Source organism: Crocuta crocuta, unplaced genomic scaffold, assembly GCF_008692635.1.
Source record: "Crocuta crocuta isolate KB4526 unplaced genomic scaffold, BGI_CrCroc_1.0 scaffold153, whole genome shotgun sequence".
In the NCBI taxonomy this organism is placed as follows: Eukaryota; Metazoa; Chordata; class Mammalia; order Carnivora; family Hyaenidae; genus Crocuta; species Crocuta crocuta.
In genome coordinates, this window is record NW_027529525.1 from 4,234,193 (window position 1) to 4,254,039 (window position 19,847).

General features: G+C 37.3%; 1 protein-coding gene across 1 annotated transcript in view; it reads right to left on the reverse strand.

Moving 5' to 3' along the window:
- PKP4 (plakophilin 4) overlaps positions 1–19,847 on the reverse strand; it is a 239,164-nt gene that overhangs the window by 128,790 nt on the left and 90,527 nt on the right. The window lies entirely within an intron of this gene.

A 19,847-nucleotide genomic window follows, 5' to 3' on the forward strand; every position in this document is an offset into this window, starting at 1 on the left:
CTAAGTAATCCATCAAAGGTCTCACTGCCCAGCTTATTACTTAACTCTGATGTGATCATTTCCTTCCATTTAATAACTGCCATTCATAAGCTCTACTTTAACATTGTCTAAATACAATGGCACTACTAAATAGTACCCTGATGGTCTCAGACAGCGAACAGTTTCTAAAGTTCCAGGGAAACAGCTGCTGATGGAGAATATCGAGTTTGCAGTTTTCAGAGATGACCTTCTCCATGGTTTCCATCTGATACACAGTGCATTCTATGGCACCCAGCTCCCTTTACAGTGAGACGGTAATGCCTTCACTGGATCTTAACTCTTGGGATCATAAATAAAAACTCCTAACTGCATGCAGAAAAAGAAGGAAGAGCCACATTGCTTCATTTATCTACCTGGATTTCTCCATTCTGAATTTGCTGTGAGGATTTTTGTTTTTTAGCTCATTATTGTCAATATATCTGATTGAGAAAGAAGCTAAACAAGTCCCAGGTGAGAATGCACCATAGCAACAGGCTTGCCATGAATTCTTTGGGGAGAAGAGTTTCACACAAGTATTTGATTGCCTATTCACACTCTTGATTACAACACACCGAGCTGTTAAACTAAATTGTGTGTCATTAGTGTATTGAAGGAACTTTAAAAAATAAACTACCCTGTGCGAAGATATTTTTCACACATACATTCACACTGATATGTGTTTAATTGCACATAGCCCATTTCTCTTTTATTCGGGGAAAACAAGAGAGACATCTTTACACTGTTTAATTTCAGAAGTTGCCAATGTCATAGTGTAGTAATGTGATAAATAAGGCATTACCCTTTATCACAGGTAAATATTGAATTCTTTTTCTGGTTCATAAATATGTGTTTAATCCTTCATTGTTATTATGACAGAATATAAAGGTATTATCCTTATAATTTAATCAGGAGTATTAAAGTACCTTGAGTTAGGTAAACAGTGGCCAAAATAACTATAGAAAAAACAGTCTGACATTAAAACTACCTTAGTCTCATAGACTTTATTGAGTCAATGGTCCAGCTGGGATAATACACTGATAACAAACAAAAAATAGGCTGCAGAGTAAAAAAAGAAGTTTACATCCATCTTTACCACAGAATGTCAGCCACCCTACAAATAATGTCATGATTAAAAGTAAGACCAGGTGAAGATACAGATGGCCTGGGCAAAATCCATCATAACCACCAGAAAATCAACTCAAAGCAAAAGTCCAGATGAGTGTGAATTATTACCATCCATCTTCATGTCCAAACAGAACACACTTAACTTTCTCCACAATTGGCTGTAAAGGGTGCTGGAGACAGAGTAAAACATTTTACAAATATTCAAATCAAAGGACTGAAGAGCATTCGTGATGAGTTATTTTCATACAACCAATTCTGTTATTTATGCTACTAGAAACACCCAATGGTGTGGATATAATCCAAATTATTTACATTTGGTTTTGTAATGCATGGTATAATGCTTCGGGTGGCAGACTTGCCTTTCTAATTACATTTTGCTTTATTATTAAAATCAGTTTACATATCCTTAATATACACCTGCTGTATGGGAAAGATGTTGTCCCAGAAGCCTACTGGGCAGGAGGAAAGCTGGTTCACAATTTCAAATACACCAGACAGGTTCCAGAGAAGAAAGCTGGCCAAACAATTTCAGACCTTAATTATTTTATAAACACTTAAAGTTTACATAAGATTAGTATAAGCTATTTGTTTCTTCCATTTTTGCTGATGTTGTATTTGACCTTCCTCTTAGGAGACTGGGAAGTACCTTAAACACCTATAGCACAATTAGAAATTATCACTTCACTAAACATGTACTCATCTTTAACTGATTAGACATGGTTTTCAAGAGAATTTCCTTTGAATCTGTTTATGTAATCAGAATATTCAAGACTATTTATTTCAAGCAAGATAAAAAATAAACCACAATACAATGGAAACATGCGATGATGCAAGTATTATGTAGTGGACACTTGTTGATTTGTCACTTAGCTTTTTTTTTTTAATGTTTATTTATATTTGAGAGAGAGAGAGACAGTGCAAGAGCAGGGGAGGAACAGAGAAAGAGGGAGACAAAGAATCCGAAGTAGGCTCCAGGCTCTGAACTGTCAGCACAGAGCCCGATGCAGGGCTCTAACCCACGAACCCTGAGATCAACCTAAGCCAAAGTCAGACGCCAACCGACTGAGCCACCCAGGCGCTCCAGCATCTTTTTTTATTTTTCTTGTAGATACAGCATTCTGATTTTCCTATCTTCCCTATTCTTGCACTATATGAGTTTGGTATATCAAGATTAGAGTTGGTCAAGGCAAGACCAATGCATAGGAGCTTCTAATGAAGATGAAGAATTATTTTTGGAGGTGAGCTAAAGGACATAGTTTTTAGTCTAAGAATACAATGTTTAAAGGAATAGGCCACCCAAGATAAGGATGCCAAAGGACTGATTTACCAGAGATTGGATGGGCTATCTGGGTGGATACTGAAGTCACCTAGAGACACATGGCAGAGGTGAGTTGGAGAAGTGGCTATGAACTGAGAGTTGAGTCTTCAGTGAATGAAACTGAATAACCAGAAGGCTGCTGAAGGACAGTAACAAGTAAAGGGTGATACCACCAGGCATGGAAGTCTCAAAGGAGCAGGGTGCACATATGTAAATGATATGGGATGGAGGAGAATAATGGTCTTATTTCCTGAGCTTGAGCAACTCAGAGGTTAAGAGAATAACCAGATGTCCCTAGAGTGAGTTTTAAGGTATATGGAGTCTCCTTAGAGGACAGCTAGACTGCTATCAAAGGCAAGAAGTGGGGAAGGAAAGATAATGAGGAGGTTGAGAATGTGGGGTTAGTGGTTACAGCAAGAGTTCCAGAGAACACAGAAGAGTTTGGGAGACAGCATGGGGAGGATGGGGGTTGGTTAGACTGGGCAAGAGAATAAACAGAAAGATGAGGATAGGAGACTGGCAGCTAAGGGGAAACCAGATAGGAGAATTACCAAATAATATCACAATTGGAAAGAAATGAAAAAAATCAGGGCAGAAAGACCTGAAGGAAGAGTATTCCAGGCAGAGGAAAGGACACGTAGAAAGGCCATGATGTGCCTGGCATGGGTTCACTGAGGAAACTTCATCTGAAGCAGTGGTTGATAAAAAGGAGAAACCATGGATCTGATCATTGAGGTCTTCAGAGGTCCTTGGAAAGATATTTGGCTTCTACTCTGAGATTGGGCACTCATTGCAAGATTTGCACAGAAGGGTGACCAAACCTGATTTCCCCTTTAACAGCATCCCTCTGTTGAGACTAGATCAGACAAGAAATAGTAAAATCAGGAGAACCAGTCAGAAGGCTTCTGCAAGTCTAGGCTGAAATTTGATGAGGGTGGTGTGTGGACCATGGAGTGGCTGGATAATGCAGATAAGGAGTAGCTGGATTCTGGACAGATTTCGATGATAGAAGTCCATGGGTCTTCTTTTAGTTCAAGAGACCATTCTACCTAGCACAGAGGCAGCAGTGGGAAACATGAAGAAAAGAATATGCATTCTTCATGTGTTAGCTTCAACGCCACCTCTTTGAAAAAGGCCTTATCTGAACAACCATTTAAAGTAGGTCCCCCTAGATATTTTCCTGTGATATGCACTCTTTTCATTTACAGCACTTCTCAAAATTAATCCACAGATATAAAGTACTTTGAGTTTATGTGCTTAATGTGTACCTTCCCTCATCAGATTCTAATTCCAACACGATCAAAAACTCTGAAAAGAGAAGTGGGAAGGGGACCATCATTAAAGTAGATAGCAGGATAAAGTCTAATGATTAGAGTGGCTGATTCTGCGTACAAGGACACATAAGCTACATGAGGGGAGGGGGCTGTGCATTTAAAATTTTTCTTCATCACTGCATTCTTTCCAGGACTCATTCTACTCATCATACATTGAAAAAATGAATGTATCGTTCTTTGTCAGTATACTTTTTAACCCCAAAATACTGCCTAACATTGCTATTTAACTACAATTGTTTTAGGTCTTAATAACTGAAGCCCACATCAGATTAAAACAGCTAAGATAATTTCATTGTCTTTTAAAGCTCTTCTTTTGTCATATACATCTGAAAAACTCATAAGATAAATATGAATCAAGATTGTTAAAAATTATCTCTACCCAAGATACAGGAAGAATAACAGGAAGAATTCCTTACAAAATGAATAAAGATCATCAGGTAAAGCAATATATGTGTATCAAAACCAAGCATATTTTTAAAAAATCAATACAGCAAATACCGTATTTTTTTTACAAAAAAGAAAAAATACCTAACAGTACAATCAAGTGTTTCCTTAAAGTGTTTGATGATTCCTAGCAAAAACCTGGGATAAATCAAATCAAAATGGAAAATAAAGTGAACATTTCTTGAGGGCTAAATGTAAAAGCGTTACCATATTAGTTTCTTCCATCTGTTTTAACAAATTACCACAGACTTGATGCCTTACAAGAACAAAATCTTATTATCTCACAGTTCTAAAGGCCAGAATTTAAGGATCAATTTCGGTAAGCCAAAATCAAGGTGCCCACAGGGCCATGCTACCTGTGGACTCTCTAGAGGAGAATCTGTTCTTTGCCTCTTATAGCTTCTGGTTGCTGCAATATTCCTGTGGCTTCAACGCTCTGATAATCTGCCTCCACTTCATACTGCCTTTCCTCTGTGTTCACTCCCCCTTTGCCTTTCTTTTATAAGGACACTTGGGATGGCATTGAGGCCTCACCTGGATAATCCAGGACAATTTCCCCATCTCAAGATCTTTATTCACATCTGTAAAGACATTTTCCAAACAAAGATACCTTGATAGGTCCAAGAAAAAGGACTGGATATCTTCAGAGCTAGAGTGGGAGGTGGGGCAGGAGATGGGACACTGCATTATTATGTCTACCATAGTCCATCCTCTGGCCATCAAAGATTTCTGTCTCATGTGCAAAATAGGTGGATCCCGTTCCAGTCCATTATAGGATCAACCACAAGAGCCATATCTCATGATGTAAACCTCATTGGCTTAAAAGTCCCAAATCTCATCATCTAAACATCTAAATCAGGTATGGGTGAGATTCTGGATATGATCCACCCTAGAGCACAATTCCTCTCCATCTGTTGATCTGTGAAACTAGAAGGCAAGTTATCTGCTTCCAAAATAAGATGGTGAGGCAGGCATAGGATAATATTTATGACATTTCCAACTCCACAAGGGAGAAAACGGAAGCCATGCAGCCCAAGTAATTTCAAAATCCAGTGGAGCAAAGTTTCCAGGCCTGGAAGCAGAACTCCAGAAGTCCTTGGAGTCATTTTTCCTTTTTCTTAAAGGGTAGCACATATTTGCCCCTGAGTAGTTTTATAAGGCTGTTTTCTGCCTATAGAATTTTGGAGGTCCAACAGCCTTCTAAATTTCATCCTCTGTCCCTTTCAGTCAAGCTGGCATTGTTTCTGCTAATTTAATATTCCCCAAAACCACGTGGGACTCTTGTGTGTATTCATGCCATTAAAGAAGAGGGTGCTCTACAGATCTTTCCTGGAAAATCCCATCTGCATTCCTGTTTCCTGTTGAGATGGTTGAGGGGATCGATGAGTCACACACCTAATTCTGCCAGCATTGAAGATTGTCCAGTTACACATTTGGCCTACTCTGCAGAGCACACTTTCCTAACAATGAATTTCCTAATTTTCGTGTCTTTTGCAATCTGGATAGACTGGAAATTTTCCAAATCATCAAGTTATAGCTCATTTTTGCTTGAAAGTTTCCCCCTCAATTTTTATTTTGCGGCTCACATTTTATTACCATGAGCAGCAAGAACAAATGAGGCTGCACCTACAGCATTTTGGTTGGAAATGTTTAGCTAAATATCCAAGTAAGTTGTTTATCTGCTTTCTATGTAACTGTGGTAGACAATTCAACTAAGTTTTCTCCCACTATATATATATAACAAGGATCACTTTTCCCCTGGTTTCCAACTACATCTTCCTCATTTCCTTCTTAGCGATCACTACAAGTAACCTTAAACTCCATCTTTCTACCAAAGTGTGTTTAAGGCTTTTTGTACTCTGTCCCTCAAAATTTCTCTGGTTTCTACCTGTTGTCTGGTTCCAAAGCCACTTACAACTTTTAGGTATTTGTTACATCAGCATCCCACCTCCTGATATCAAAACCTGTATTAGCATCCTATGCCTCCTATAATAAATCACCACAACTCTGGTGGATTGTAATGATGGAAATTTATACTCTCACAGTTCTGGAGACCAGAAACTTGAAATGAGTGTCACTTGGCTGAAATCAGGTTATAAATGGGAATATACTCATTCCAGAAGTTGAAGGAATTTGGTCTTTGCCTCCGACAGCTTCTGATGGCTACTGGCATACTGGGCTTATGGCCACATCACTGGAATTTCTGTCTCCACCTTCACACTGCATTCTCCTCTGTATATGTATCAAATGACCCTCTGCCTCTCTCTTCTATGGCCAGTGGTTAAGGCATTTAGAACTGACCTAGATAATCCAGGATAATCTCCTACTTTCAATGCTCTTAATATACACATAAAGAGCTCTTTTCAAAATAAAGTAACATTTACAGGCTATAGGTATTAGGACCTCATATATTTGGGGAGGGAAGCATTATCTTGCCTACCAGAATCACAATATAGAGGCACAGAATATTAATTTACTACAAGTCTACCATGTGTACAAATGTGTTAAAATTGACTTTGGCTCTTTCAAAGTGACCATTTGTTACTAAATATTGCAATAAAAAGCTGCAGAAATTACTTTTCCAAGGCTATTATGTTAATGTGAAATACTTAGATTTTTTCATATACAGGTAAGTGTAATTAACTTTACAAACATAATTCTAAAATGAAATTGATAGTACAGCTAAATAGAGTAAGCACTGCTAAATTAGCAAACAAAAGCAGTTGCAAAGATTAAAAAAAAAAACTGCAGAGGGTCAAAAGATTTTAGGATCAGATAAACCTTTATTTTAGGAAACTCCTCTTTAGGAAAAAAATTATTTCCCTTAGGGGTGGGTAAATAAATGGCTGACCTCACTCTTTAAAACTTAGTTATATGCAGATTATACTTTCATTCTTTTGGATAAAGAAGGGCCAAGGGTGATCACATACCAGATGGGAGAACACTGCCTGAGATGGTTTTGGTAGAGAAGCAGGTAGGTTGCCAATTTGATCAATAATCCCAGGAGTGGCTTCACAGCCAAGAAACTGGCTCCCTAACTGTATTTGCTGATATAGGAGAGAAGGAAAGATTTACACAAGCACTGGTAGTGCTAAACAAATTAATGCCTTTTCTCTAACGTAGAAGCAAATAGTTTGGGATTTTCCATCTAGAGCTGTTGACTGCCAAATAAAAACTGTGTCCTTATTAATAGTTTAAATTGCTTTGGTAAAGTTGACCCCAAGGCCAGAGGCCTAGTGCAAATTTGAACACGAAGAAAGGAGATTGTTCTTTCCATTTAAGCCTTGCAGGCAAACCAGAGTTACGTTAGAGAATGACCATTAATACTTAACAGTAAGAAAATAACGATCACCAAATAACTGCATTTGTAAAATAGTATTCTAAAAAACAGTGATTTGTGCAAGTCGCTTTGAGTATATAGTTGTATTTTTGATGTTAAAGAGCATAAATAAGCAGCAAAGCAACCTAATCTCTTTTCTGTTACTGTCTATAAAAAACCAGATTGCTTAGTCCACGAGTTCCCTGGTAGAGCACGCCATTTGTTTCCCAAAAGTTTATAAGCTTTCTCTTAGAGTACTTATTTTGCAAATCTAAACTAACAAAATAACAATAAATACTGATTACTTAGAGTATAAATGCCCAGTCCTGTATAAACTCAAAAATCTACAGCTGTAGAACTTTAGTAATGAGAGCAGTTTCAAGCACTGGTTTTCACTGGAACAGAGCGCCAGAAATTCTCCACTGGGTCTGAAAGGAGACAGACTCATGGAATCTGGCAAATTGGAAAGGTCTAATGCTGAGAAGATCTCAAGCTGCCCCCCTTGCAGAGTGTGCAGCCATAAGGAAGGACTAGAGATCACCTAATCAGAGTCACAGCCTCAGTGGCAAGTGATTACGGTGTCACACTGTGTTCGTTCAAAGACTATAGCCACTTTTGGAAAACTGTCTACAGAACATCATGGGGTGATGGCAATTTCTGTATTTTGATCATGGTTATATAGCTGTACTCATTTGTCAAGATTCATAGAACTATTACTGAAAGGGTGCATTTTATTGCATGTAAATTACACCCTGATAAACTTTCCTCAAAACCATTAACACACACCGTTCTATTTTCTTTTCATTAAGGTATGACATTTTATCCTACAGGTGCCTTTCTTATGTTCCTGGCAATACTTCTGCAGATTCACTCACTAATCTACCTTGATGCACATTATGTTTTAGGAAACATTTGTCCTCATTAATACATCGTCCAATTTAACTTCTGCTGGGCAATAGAATTTTTTTTTCCTGAGAAACCTATAAATGTTATTTTTGGAGCAGAGCCACAGAAAGGGCCACCAGAGAGTGGGGTTTGGGTCTTCTAAGTGTCCCTGACCCTTCTGGTTTTTTCTCTTCCAAGATGCTGGAAAGATACTAATTACCATTAGCTACACCACTCTGAGGTAAAATATCATTTACATTAGGTTGAATCATTTTAAAACCCTTGTAAAAGACCATAACCTTATTTATTAGGCATACTCATAAATATTTTTTACAACTTAGATGTTTTGTTTCTATAAATTCATACAATTTTCTAAACAATAATTGAAAGAAAGTTTATCAAAATAAGCTAACTCTATCTTCAATAAAATCATTGTAATTAAATCGAGGAAACTTTTTAATCTTAAATTTTGCTAATAAGTGCAAAGATGGGCACTGGCATATTAACGACTCTTTCCGAACTGGCTAACATGAAAGATTAAAGTACTGGACTGTGTAGTTAAACGAATCTACCTTCTCCCTCTGCTTAGTAACACATTAAGGAGGGGGAAAAAAACCAAGTTGCCTGTTTCCAATTCCAAATCTGTCAATGTAAAATGAGTTTCCTAAGAGGTTAAAAGATGTTCATCTACCCGTAAAAAGCTAAAAGGTCTCTGAGCTAGTCTCTGGTGATTCTGTCAAAGTCTTGTATGTAGGGTCACTCAGAGGGGAGAGGACACTGGCCTTCCCCTTCTAGGAACAGGGAGCTAACAGATCATTACTGCAGAATCTCACACTGAGCACTGGACCAATGGAAGCACTGATGTTTGCACAGTAAGCTCATGAAGGAAATGGATCAAGTGTTGGTGATGAATAATGTATCCTGAGAGACATGTAGGTCTTACAGCAATACAGGAGTGCTGCCAGTTACCTTAACAAATCCTATGTAAGTCTGTATGGCTATCTGTGGACTGTGTTCCCTCCAAGAACCCCATCTGGGGACCAAAAATGCAACTGTTCAAAACTTTTAAACAGGTATTTTTACAGAGAGCCAAACACCACGCTAGATAAGAGATCAAAGGCATCTGTAGGCTTGCAAGAATAAAGGCACAAAAATACACCAGAGTGTTGAAATAGTCTGGCATATAGTATAGTCTGAAGAGCAACCAAAGCTTTTGCTTTATCATGGAGATCATGGTCCAGAGATACTAGTTAGGATATTTTATGCACAGAAAGGACCAAAGACAAGAAAAATTAGACCTAAATTTTAGCTTATTTAAATTCATCTATATACGTTAAACTAAGGGGGAGGGGAAAGTGGGAGAAGGCAAATATTGATTTGCTTCACGGTTTAGAGGGTTTGTGCCAGGTTTTTCCACTGTTAAGCTACTTATTTCCCCTTTGTAATTAATAATATCTTGGTGGGAGTTACCTTGAGACTGTGTAAACAGATTATGTAAATAAAACCCTGTTTCTCATACTAACCCACTAGTTTTAGCAGCCACGGATGATCCTTGCTTGAAACAGTTACTACTGTGGTGACTGCTAACTGTACCNGTAAGATTAGTTTTTCACAAGCAGATACACTGGATGATTCTGAAAAAGACAGTCTATCAAACACACTCTAAGAAATCTGGATCTGGTTTTTACTACCTGAACGTAAGGCTGCCAGAGGAAGGCTAGACCAACCTCATTAAGACCTCTACCAGAAGGATACAATCCTCTCTGTCAAAATACCAGGTTTGGGATGTATTAAGTATCAAATGCCTGTAAACATTTCATAGGAAAATTGTAGGTAAATGAATGGACTTGGCGTGGGGTTAGTTTTCTTCTATCTCCAAGGACACATGTATGTTCAGTTACAAGAGGCGTTTAAGTAGAACACCACGATGCTTTCCGTGGATTAACCACATTTGTTGACTCACAAACAAGACCACAAAACCAAATATGTGAACTCTTCACAAGAGGTAGAGATGAGCCAATGAGTTATTAGGGTAAAATAAGTAAGTAAATAAATAAATAAATGAATGAATAAATAAATAAATAGGATGAAATATAAATGACTTCAACCAAAGCACTCATCCCTTCCAGGGATGTAGGTACAAGGCCACTGAGAATTTCCCCCAAAACTCTGAAAAATACTGCAATAAAGTTTTAAAGGATTAAAAAGTAGAATACAATGATTCAAGTTAATTTTTCAAACATGAAATAAAACATGATCCTCCCCTGCAAAAGTTACCCTTCTGGTAACACTGAATACATAACATTTATGGAGTTGTATAACCTAAAGCAATTTCTTCAGCGTTAACACAGAGAAGCTAAATTCAAATATTAAATTTTTCCACAGGGTTAAAGTTTTACTTATCCACCAATTCTGTTCCTTTCTAAGTAAATACGAACAGTTATATCTGTTTCAATCTTAAACTACTCCTGAAGCATAAGATGTTATTTCCATAATCTTGGCCCTCAAACAGGATGAGTCGGTCTCAATTTCATTAAAACTACCAACACAGGCTTCCTTACGTTATTTCAATAAAATCATTTCCTACATAAAGTACTCCACAGTTAATCGTCTGAATCCCTGTCTACCATCCAAAAGACTTTATCTGTAATTCCAGCCATGGCAGATTACATTGCACACATTCCTCTCCAACAGAAAAGTAAATGTTAGGATGAACAAATCTAAAACAAAAAATTTTATATCCAATAGCTTCGCCCAGTCTCTCCTACACTTGAACTCTGGCCCTGGAGTCTTGCTGGCTGAACTCCAGGGCACCCTGTTCTATTCCTACCCTAGTAGGTCACCTTGTTTCTATTTCTCATTCAGGCATTTACTCAAAAATATTTATCCGGTGCCTATTACCAAGCTGGATGCTGGAGGTAAACAAAAATGTCTACCAAAGGATCTGCGCTTTGCTGAAGCTATCTAGTTTAAGCCAAATTATATGGGATTTAGAAAGACTGTTAATATTTTTTTAACTTTAAAGCCAATTATGTTGAGATAACTTACATACAATAAAACACATCCATTTTAAAGGTGTAGTTTGATGGATTTTACTAACTGTATACACAAATGAACCACACCCCAACACATTTAATTCCATTACCCTCCAAACATGGTCTTACCTCTTTAGTAGAACTACTCCTCCTCCTGCTTGATGGCAACCTGATTTGCTGTCACTATAGGTGAATTTCATCTGTTCTAAAATTTTATGTAAATGGAATAATTGCAGTATATACTCTTTTAGGTCTGACTCCTTTAACTCAGCACATTTTTGAAATATTATCCATGTTGTATCAGTGATTTTTTGTTCTTGTTGTGGAGTAGTATGAACATAAGATACTTTGTTTATTCATTCACCTACTAGTAAGTAATCAAAACTTTAATATGGAGGTACTGTAAATAATGGTGCTATGAACATTCATATACAAGTTTTTGTGTGGACATATTTCATTCATTCTTGGGTTGTACCCATAAGAATTGCTGGGTCATATGATAAGCATACAGGTAATTTCAGAAGAAATTGCCAAGCTGTTTTCCAACATGGTTGTATCCATTTTATACCTGCACCAGCAACAAAAGTATGATATCCACCTTAGGCACAGGTCACACTAAAATAAGTGATAGACCAAATTTGGCTGACCATTCTGGAGTTTATACATATAAAATCATACCTTCTGTGAAAAAAAGTCTTACTTTCGCTTTCCTATCTGTGTGCCTCTTGCTTCTTATTCTTGCCTTACAACACTGGCTAAATCTTAAAAGGTAAGGTCATTAGTATTTCATCACTAAATTTATTAGCTTTAGATTTTCCATAGACACCTTTTATCATAGTTTGGTGAAAGACTTCAATATAATTGGAAGTTGAATTTTACCAAATGCTTTTTCTTTATCTATTAAGTTAACAACATGGATTTTCTCCCACTTTATATTAATGTGGTGAATTACGTTGCTTAATTTTCAAATTCTAAACCAAGCTTGCATTCTTAGGATAAACCATACTTAGTCATATGAATTAACTTTTTATATATTGTTGGATTAGACTTTGTAATATTCTGTAAAAGATTTTTGCATTTATATTTATGTGAGATAGTGATTTGTAGTTTTCTTGTAATGTTTGCTGACTTTGCTCTAAGAGTGATGTTACATGTACTATTTAAAGTTAAGATACATTTGGAGCTCTTCTTAACTTAATGTTTTTCTTCTCTAAAATATGCAAAGGAATACAAATTTGCATTTTACAAGCAGTTCTCTGGATAAAATTCTTGAAACATACTTGCTACATATAAGTTACCACCCTGATTTAATACTTACCATTTAAAAATGAGTTCAAAGTTCAAGACTGGCCAAACTCCAAAGGCCATTCTCTGAACTGTCATGCCATATCATCCCTAGTTATCTTGTCAGTTAGGAAGTTGGAATGCTAAGAAGTCAGGTGTCTTTTATAAAATCACTCAGTGTCCAGTGATAAAATGAACATTAATAAATAAGTAAAAAATAAAGTAGCCCATGGCTTACTAAAGTAGCCCATGGCTTACTGTAGCCCTGTGCATTGCGATTCCAACTCATTCTTTCCTTTAACCAACAGAAATTTGATTTTTCAGCCATTTCTGCTTTTCTCCATTTCTGCCCAGGTTTATTTTTTGTAATCTATTCATAAATTATACCCCATTGCTTTTTATTCATAATATGTACCTACCTTAATGCTCCCCATGCTGTTTTTCTGTGCCTATCTTCTATCCACCAAACTGCACTGTCTAAGAAGGAATCTTTTGAAATTTTTTCAAAAGTGAAATTAGGTTAAATCTGATCCTCACTTGGGCTGCCTACTGCTACATGTTTTGGCTTATGCCCTACCTATGCTGCTATTTGTCCCAACAAAAATTTCACTTTTCTTTCCTGCATACTGCGGTCAACAAAATCCCAAAATATCTTGTGACTATCTAGAAAAGGAAGATCCCTAAGCAACAGGTTAAAACGTGCAATGCCTATTGTTTCCATCTAACCATCTTTACCTAAGCATTTCTTATTAGGTTTCTCTGAATTCAATAATAAAAGAGACAGTTCTTAAAATCTTTAAAGGAGAGAAGTAAAAATTTGGAGAAACATGATGTTTGAAAAATCAGAAAATAAACTGGGGAAAGAACTTCATATAGCAAAGGAATCTAAAAAGACTGATTTTGGGGCGCCTGGGTGGCTTAGTCGGTTAAGCGTCCGACTTTCACTTAGGTCATGATCTCGCAGTTTGTGGGTTCGAGCCCCGCGTCGGGCTCTGTGCTGACTGCCAGCTCAGAGCCTGGAGCCTGTTTCAGAGTCTGTCACTCCCTCTCTCTGACCCTCCCCTGCTCATGCTGTCTCTCTCTCTCTCTGTCTCCTAGAAATAAAAAAAAATTAAATAAAAAAAATAAAAAGACTGATTTTGAAATCTTATTTAATATCATTTAGAGTATATCATACAGAGTTCTCTACTTAAACAAAATTCAGTTCAAGAAATCCCAAAATACTGACACAATTCAGTATATGCTTAAAAAATAATCTGACAGTCTAATGCAGAGTTTGATGGGTAATATTCAAATGTCAAAAGGTATTCCAGGTATAAATGACTAAAGAGTTATCAATTTAATCTTAGTTTGTCGTTCATATTTTTCAAAAGTAAAACCAGTAGGAATAATCCAGTATCTACCTCACCCAAAAATATGCTTCTAAGTTAAAATACTGTGAAAGATGTTACATATAAACCCTTGTTGATTGACCATGTGAGAAACTGTATGTAAGAGAAATTGAGTCCTGGGAATTACATGAAGAAAGCAATTATAATTCTTGCATTTATCTAGAGATTTTACCTTCAAAGAATTTTTATAAACATTAATTAAATCATACAATTCACTTGTAAAATTTCATTAATGGTTTACAGACACAAAAAACTATAGTACCAGATTTAAATCNATTAAATATATTAAATATATTTATATATATAGAATATGAACAGCTATAAAATACATATAAGTAGCTATGTAGGTATATACACATGAATAGCTACAATTGTTCATTGATATGATAGAAACCTATTGGAAGTGTGTTTAAGTAAGTACGAAGACTATAAACTGAATACAGGTATTAGAATAATCTTAACTTCTGCATTTGCTTAGACCCCATAATAGTTGTGCATTTAAACTCATGAGATTCTACCAATGCTCTGCAAGGTGTAACAAGGGCATACACATTACCCTCCATCAGTTTACAACTTAAAAGAACACTTACCCATACCTTAAATTTTAAAAACTCTTCTTCACCTCCCTTTCTTTGAACAAACAATAGGAACATTGCTGCTGGTGGGACTGGAGGAAGAGCGAAAAGGACAAAGCTGTGGAAGCGGGAAAAGGAAGCAGCTGTTAAAGTACGGGAGTACAGAGGGAGAGGGAGGCGGCCAAGCCCTCAGAGAAAGACTTCCTCCAGAGGAAACAAAGCTGATCAGAAGTAATTCTCAGCTGTCTTGTGCCCTGTGGCTCCCATATAAATGTGGAAGCCAGACCTTCTCTCTTTCATGCTCTTTACTAAAAACTACAAATGCTGGATCACTGGTGCCCAGTGAATAACACTATGTATTCACGTACAGAGGCCAGAACCAGATCCTGGTCTTTTCAGTGAAGAGCCTTGAGGGTAGAAGGTACGAGGTGAGACAGCTGAGTTTCACTCATAAGCTCTACCTTCCTTAAATGTCTCTTCACTATTACCATTCCCTGTTTCCACTGGCAGATAAAGACGGCTTTCTCTTGACATGGTTTCTGCTGTCCTGAAGTTCCAACAGATGATGAATGTGAAGTTGTCTGACATTTATTTATACATGGAAAATAGATGTGTATATACTGAGTTGGATGGATGACTGCATGTGAATACAGGACCTTTTGGCTTGTGTGGCATGTTCAATTCAGACCACATTCACTAATCAGAGCAAAAGGAATCACCAATCAAACAAATTCTTCATCATTGTCATTGTCTCCTTTATGCAGCCTACGTATCAATGGGATGAAACAAACATAACATAACCAGGACTTTTTTTTTTTTTTTTAAGCTGGGGGTGGGTGGTGAGGGTAGAATAAGAGAATATTTATGGTAGGAAGAACCAATTTAAGATTTCTAACTTGAAAATATTTGAGGCCTAAATTAACCCTTGTTTCTTAGTCCACAATGCTATATTATACAGCTTCCTAAAAGGAAATAACTAGGTCATTTTGCTAACTATAAGGATGTCATAACAATGCTTCAAAACAATAATTTTTACAACTTAGAGGATTTCTATATACTTGTATTCTCATGATGAGTCTCAACAATGCCCTCATGCAATAGTCAGTCAAGTAATTACTGTTATCCCCATCATACACCAGAGATTGAGGCTTGGAAACACTATGTGGCTGGGCTAGGAAAAGTGACACAACTAGAGAGTGGTTTTGCTTCACCTCTCTCCTGAACCCTGGCCAAGAGCACAAGCTCAGAAACTGGTGGTGGAATGGGGGTGGAGGGACAAGGGGGAAGATTCCTGTTAACTGCATATGAATTGTGTGACCATGAACAGCAACTCAACCCATTTATGCCTCAGTCCCATCATATGTAAAGTTAAATAATCCCAGGGCACCTGAGTGGCTCAGTCGGTTGAGTGTGCAACTTCAGCTCAGGTCATAATCTCGCAGTCTGTGAGTTTGAGCCCTGTGTCAGGCTCTGCGTTAGTTAAGATTATATTTTGAAATTTACTATTTCTAGTTATAAATTGTAAAGGAAGAAGTTTTCAGGTAATGGGGGGAATTATCTGCCATCAATATGCTTACAATTATAAATTGAGCCTTGGAGTCCTTGGAGAGAAATCTGATCATATTATAAAAAATACTTAAATTTAAGACCCTAGGGGTAATGCAAAGAGTTTGCCAAATGCAGGAAATGAGAAGTAAAAAATAGAAACAAAACTTAGGATCTTATAGCAATATCAATTATTATACCGGGCATATTCAGCAATTTCCATTCCTATTTTCCAAGATGGTAACAGCATGCTTGAGGGCCCAGGGCAGGTCACCCCAAACGTGCCACAGTGGCATATTGACCATTCTGAATTGAAGCTACTTGGGAAACAGTGCAAGAACACTCACTCTTCTCTGTCCCCTCAAAAGCAGGAAACAGATCTTCCATACGAAAGTATCACCCCTGTATTAAATAAAGAGATAGGGACTTTGAAACTGTGAAAGCTGTAGAAACAAACTTTGTTACTTTTTTACTAATCTATCTCCACCCAAATTCTACTTAAAATTCCTTACTAACTGAAGTTCCCAGGCATCTGCCTTCTTTATCCTGATAATTCCTCACTACCGTGCTGTCTTTTTGTCTAAAATGTGTAAAAACTGACTGCCTTGGTCATTTCTTTGGATCTCAATTTCATTACTGGGCCCCCATGCACATTTAATACAAGTTGGGCATTTTCCTCCTATTAATTTGTCTCATGTCAGCTTAATTCCTAAGCTGGCTGGAAGAATCTTAAAGAAAAAAAAGGAAAACTCTTACAATACATGAAAAGCTCAATTCAAGCATTTTTTAAAAATTTAATTTCCATGATCATTTTATAAGATGGCAATGTCACAGAAAGTTCAATATGAGGATTTTTAAAAATTTAAGTAGTATCTGTAGGAGAAATGAACTTGAAGAAGCATTTTAAAATAAAAAGTTATTGAGAATACAAGGGAACCATATTCTCCATAGCACCTCTTTGTTACTAATGTTAAATAGAGAAAAAAACATCTATCAAGAAATATAAAAATCAGTGTAATGATTCTGATTCTGGTCCTTTATGGACCTGCCATGAAATATCCAGTATAGCACAGGCCAGTCTAATGGTAATCTAAAGGAGATTACAGTAAGGCAGGTAGAAAAGAGCTGAGGAACAACAAGAAGGCCCAGGGGCCAAAGCACCCACACTCTTCCCAAGTAGACTGCTGGTTGTTAATAATCATTTTCACTGATCTCATTGTTGCTTGACAGCAGCATGCATTCCCAGCTTTGGTGGCAGCTTGCTGTGAAGCACAAGTGTCTTCTAGAACCTGTTTTCCAAAAGAAATGTGTGCATGTTCTCCTGGTTCTTTATGTTACTTGCCAGCCAGGTCCTAACGAGAACTGAACCACCTCAGACCCGGAGAAGGCAAGCACATGGCAAAGCTACCTTGGCTAGCTTGGGACCACTACTCTCTGGAATGTTTGATGAGAGACATTGATTTTCATCTTGTTTAGGTCACACTATTATGATATCTCATTATAGCAGCTAAACTTGAAGCCGAGGGAACACATATTTACAACATAGCTAACTGTTTTAGCTCCTACCTTCCTCAACTCTTATTCTTAAGTTTAGCAAGTATATGCTGAACACCTTTATTGGGTTGTAGGCATCTTCACTGAATTGTGCATCTGGAGGGCTGGGGTCATGTCTTCAATTCTGGTCTAATACAGGGCTGACTGAAGAAGGAGAGGAGCAGAAAAATGAAATAATTCAAGTTGTAGGCTTTAGGGTCAAATATTTCGCTGGAACTGAATCTTTTGCCAGTCTCTGGATTCTAACCAGACTGGTATCAAACAAATATCAACTGAGTACCTGTTATGCAGCAGGTCCCATTCTAGGAACAAAGGATTCTGCTGTGGATGAAAACATTCTGGAGGACTTGTATTTCACAAAATCCCTTATGACTCAGCTTCCTTGTTGGTAATAGCAACAAACAACAGCAAGAGACTTATTATACAACAGTTGTGAGGATACGTGAGATATTATGTACAAAGTACTTAATATCACACACACTGTACTCAATAAATATTAACGACAATTAGGAACTGCCAATAACTTATGGTCAGTGAATAGACCATACTCACTAAATGCCACAGCATCAGAGCTCTATTCTCTAGTGCTCAGTAAGAAACACAATTCAGAATTGTTATGTCCAATCAGTTTGGTGTTCATTTTATTTGTAGTGTTTTATCTTTTCTTATCTCTGCCATCTGTCTCCCAGGAATTGTGGACATGTCTTACAAATACTTGCTGAATATATTACAGAGCACTTGTGACCTAATATTAAAAGCTGGAAATATTAAAAAATTTCAAGAAATAATTCCTCTGGATTCTTTTCTTATGACAACTTTGGAATCATCTTTAAGGGGTTCAAAACAGAACATTATCCATCTCCCTCTAATGGTTTTAGTACCTGGAGCACACCAGATTGCTTGAGCACACCATCCTGCACTCTGAATCAGAACCTACTGCTTCTGCCCAGCCACAGCTTATATTCTCAAAACAATTAATGGTTTTTCAGATCCGGCAGAGAGCTCTTGTGGAATAATCACATTACATCATTTTAGACTACATAATGTTCAAATGCATTTCAAGTAAGGAGGAGTCCTAAGGCAGGTTCTAATAGCAAACAAATGGGGATTTTTCTCAGTTCACCAAACAAAATTGGAAGACTGGGAGTTAAAGATTTCTGGTAGATAAAGATGGAAAATAAATTTAATGCTCTGTAGGAAATAAAGAGCAACAGAGTAAACAATACTCCATCCGAGGGGAACAGGGGGGAGAGGGCTTCTTTTGCTATAGCAATTTCAAGAGCAATTAGATTTGAATGTCAGCTTTATCACTGAAAAACTCTCCAAAAGAGAAAGTGTCATTATTCATAAAACACCTGAGATAGCTCTGCTTCTGAATAGGGACTTGACCACCTATTAAGTACCAAGTATTATCAGCATTTTAAATATACAATCAATAAACTAAACATTATTATTGTAATATTTCAGAGGAGGCAACAGGCTATGAGGGCCTACCCAACCAATATCATAAACTTATTTGTAGGAGTTTGGAGGTGAACTGGCTTGGTTGGACATCAATGCCTACATTCTTCCCACTGTACCAAGATGAATTTTAAAACAACTGGAATCTTTAGAAGAGTACACTGAAATTCTGTAAGAGCTCCCTGATGAGTTAGGATTATCAGATTATTATCATAAGCGATAATGAAGATAACCTCATGTAAAAATATTTACCATGGTACAGTGATGTCCTCAGGACAAAACAAAGCTCACAGGGCTCAGTGTGCCTCTTCTAGAGGATCCTAGGTACGAGCTTGCTGGCTGGGAGGATGCCTTGGCTGATGAGCTGATAATGATCAGCCTACTTGGAACATTTTCCAAAATAGCCTAGTGAAGGTAACAGGAGGGACCCGTGCTTTCTTGGCTCAGTTCTCCTTGCTGGTACCTCAGACCCACTGTGTGGCCTGGGCTCTTAGGTGGCCATTTGCCTTTTTTTTTTTTTTTTTTTTTTTTTTTCTTCATATGCTTTTTTTTTTTTATC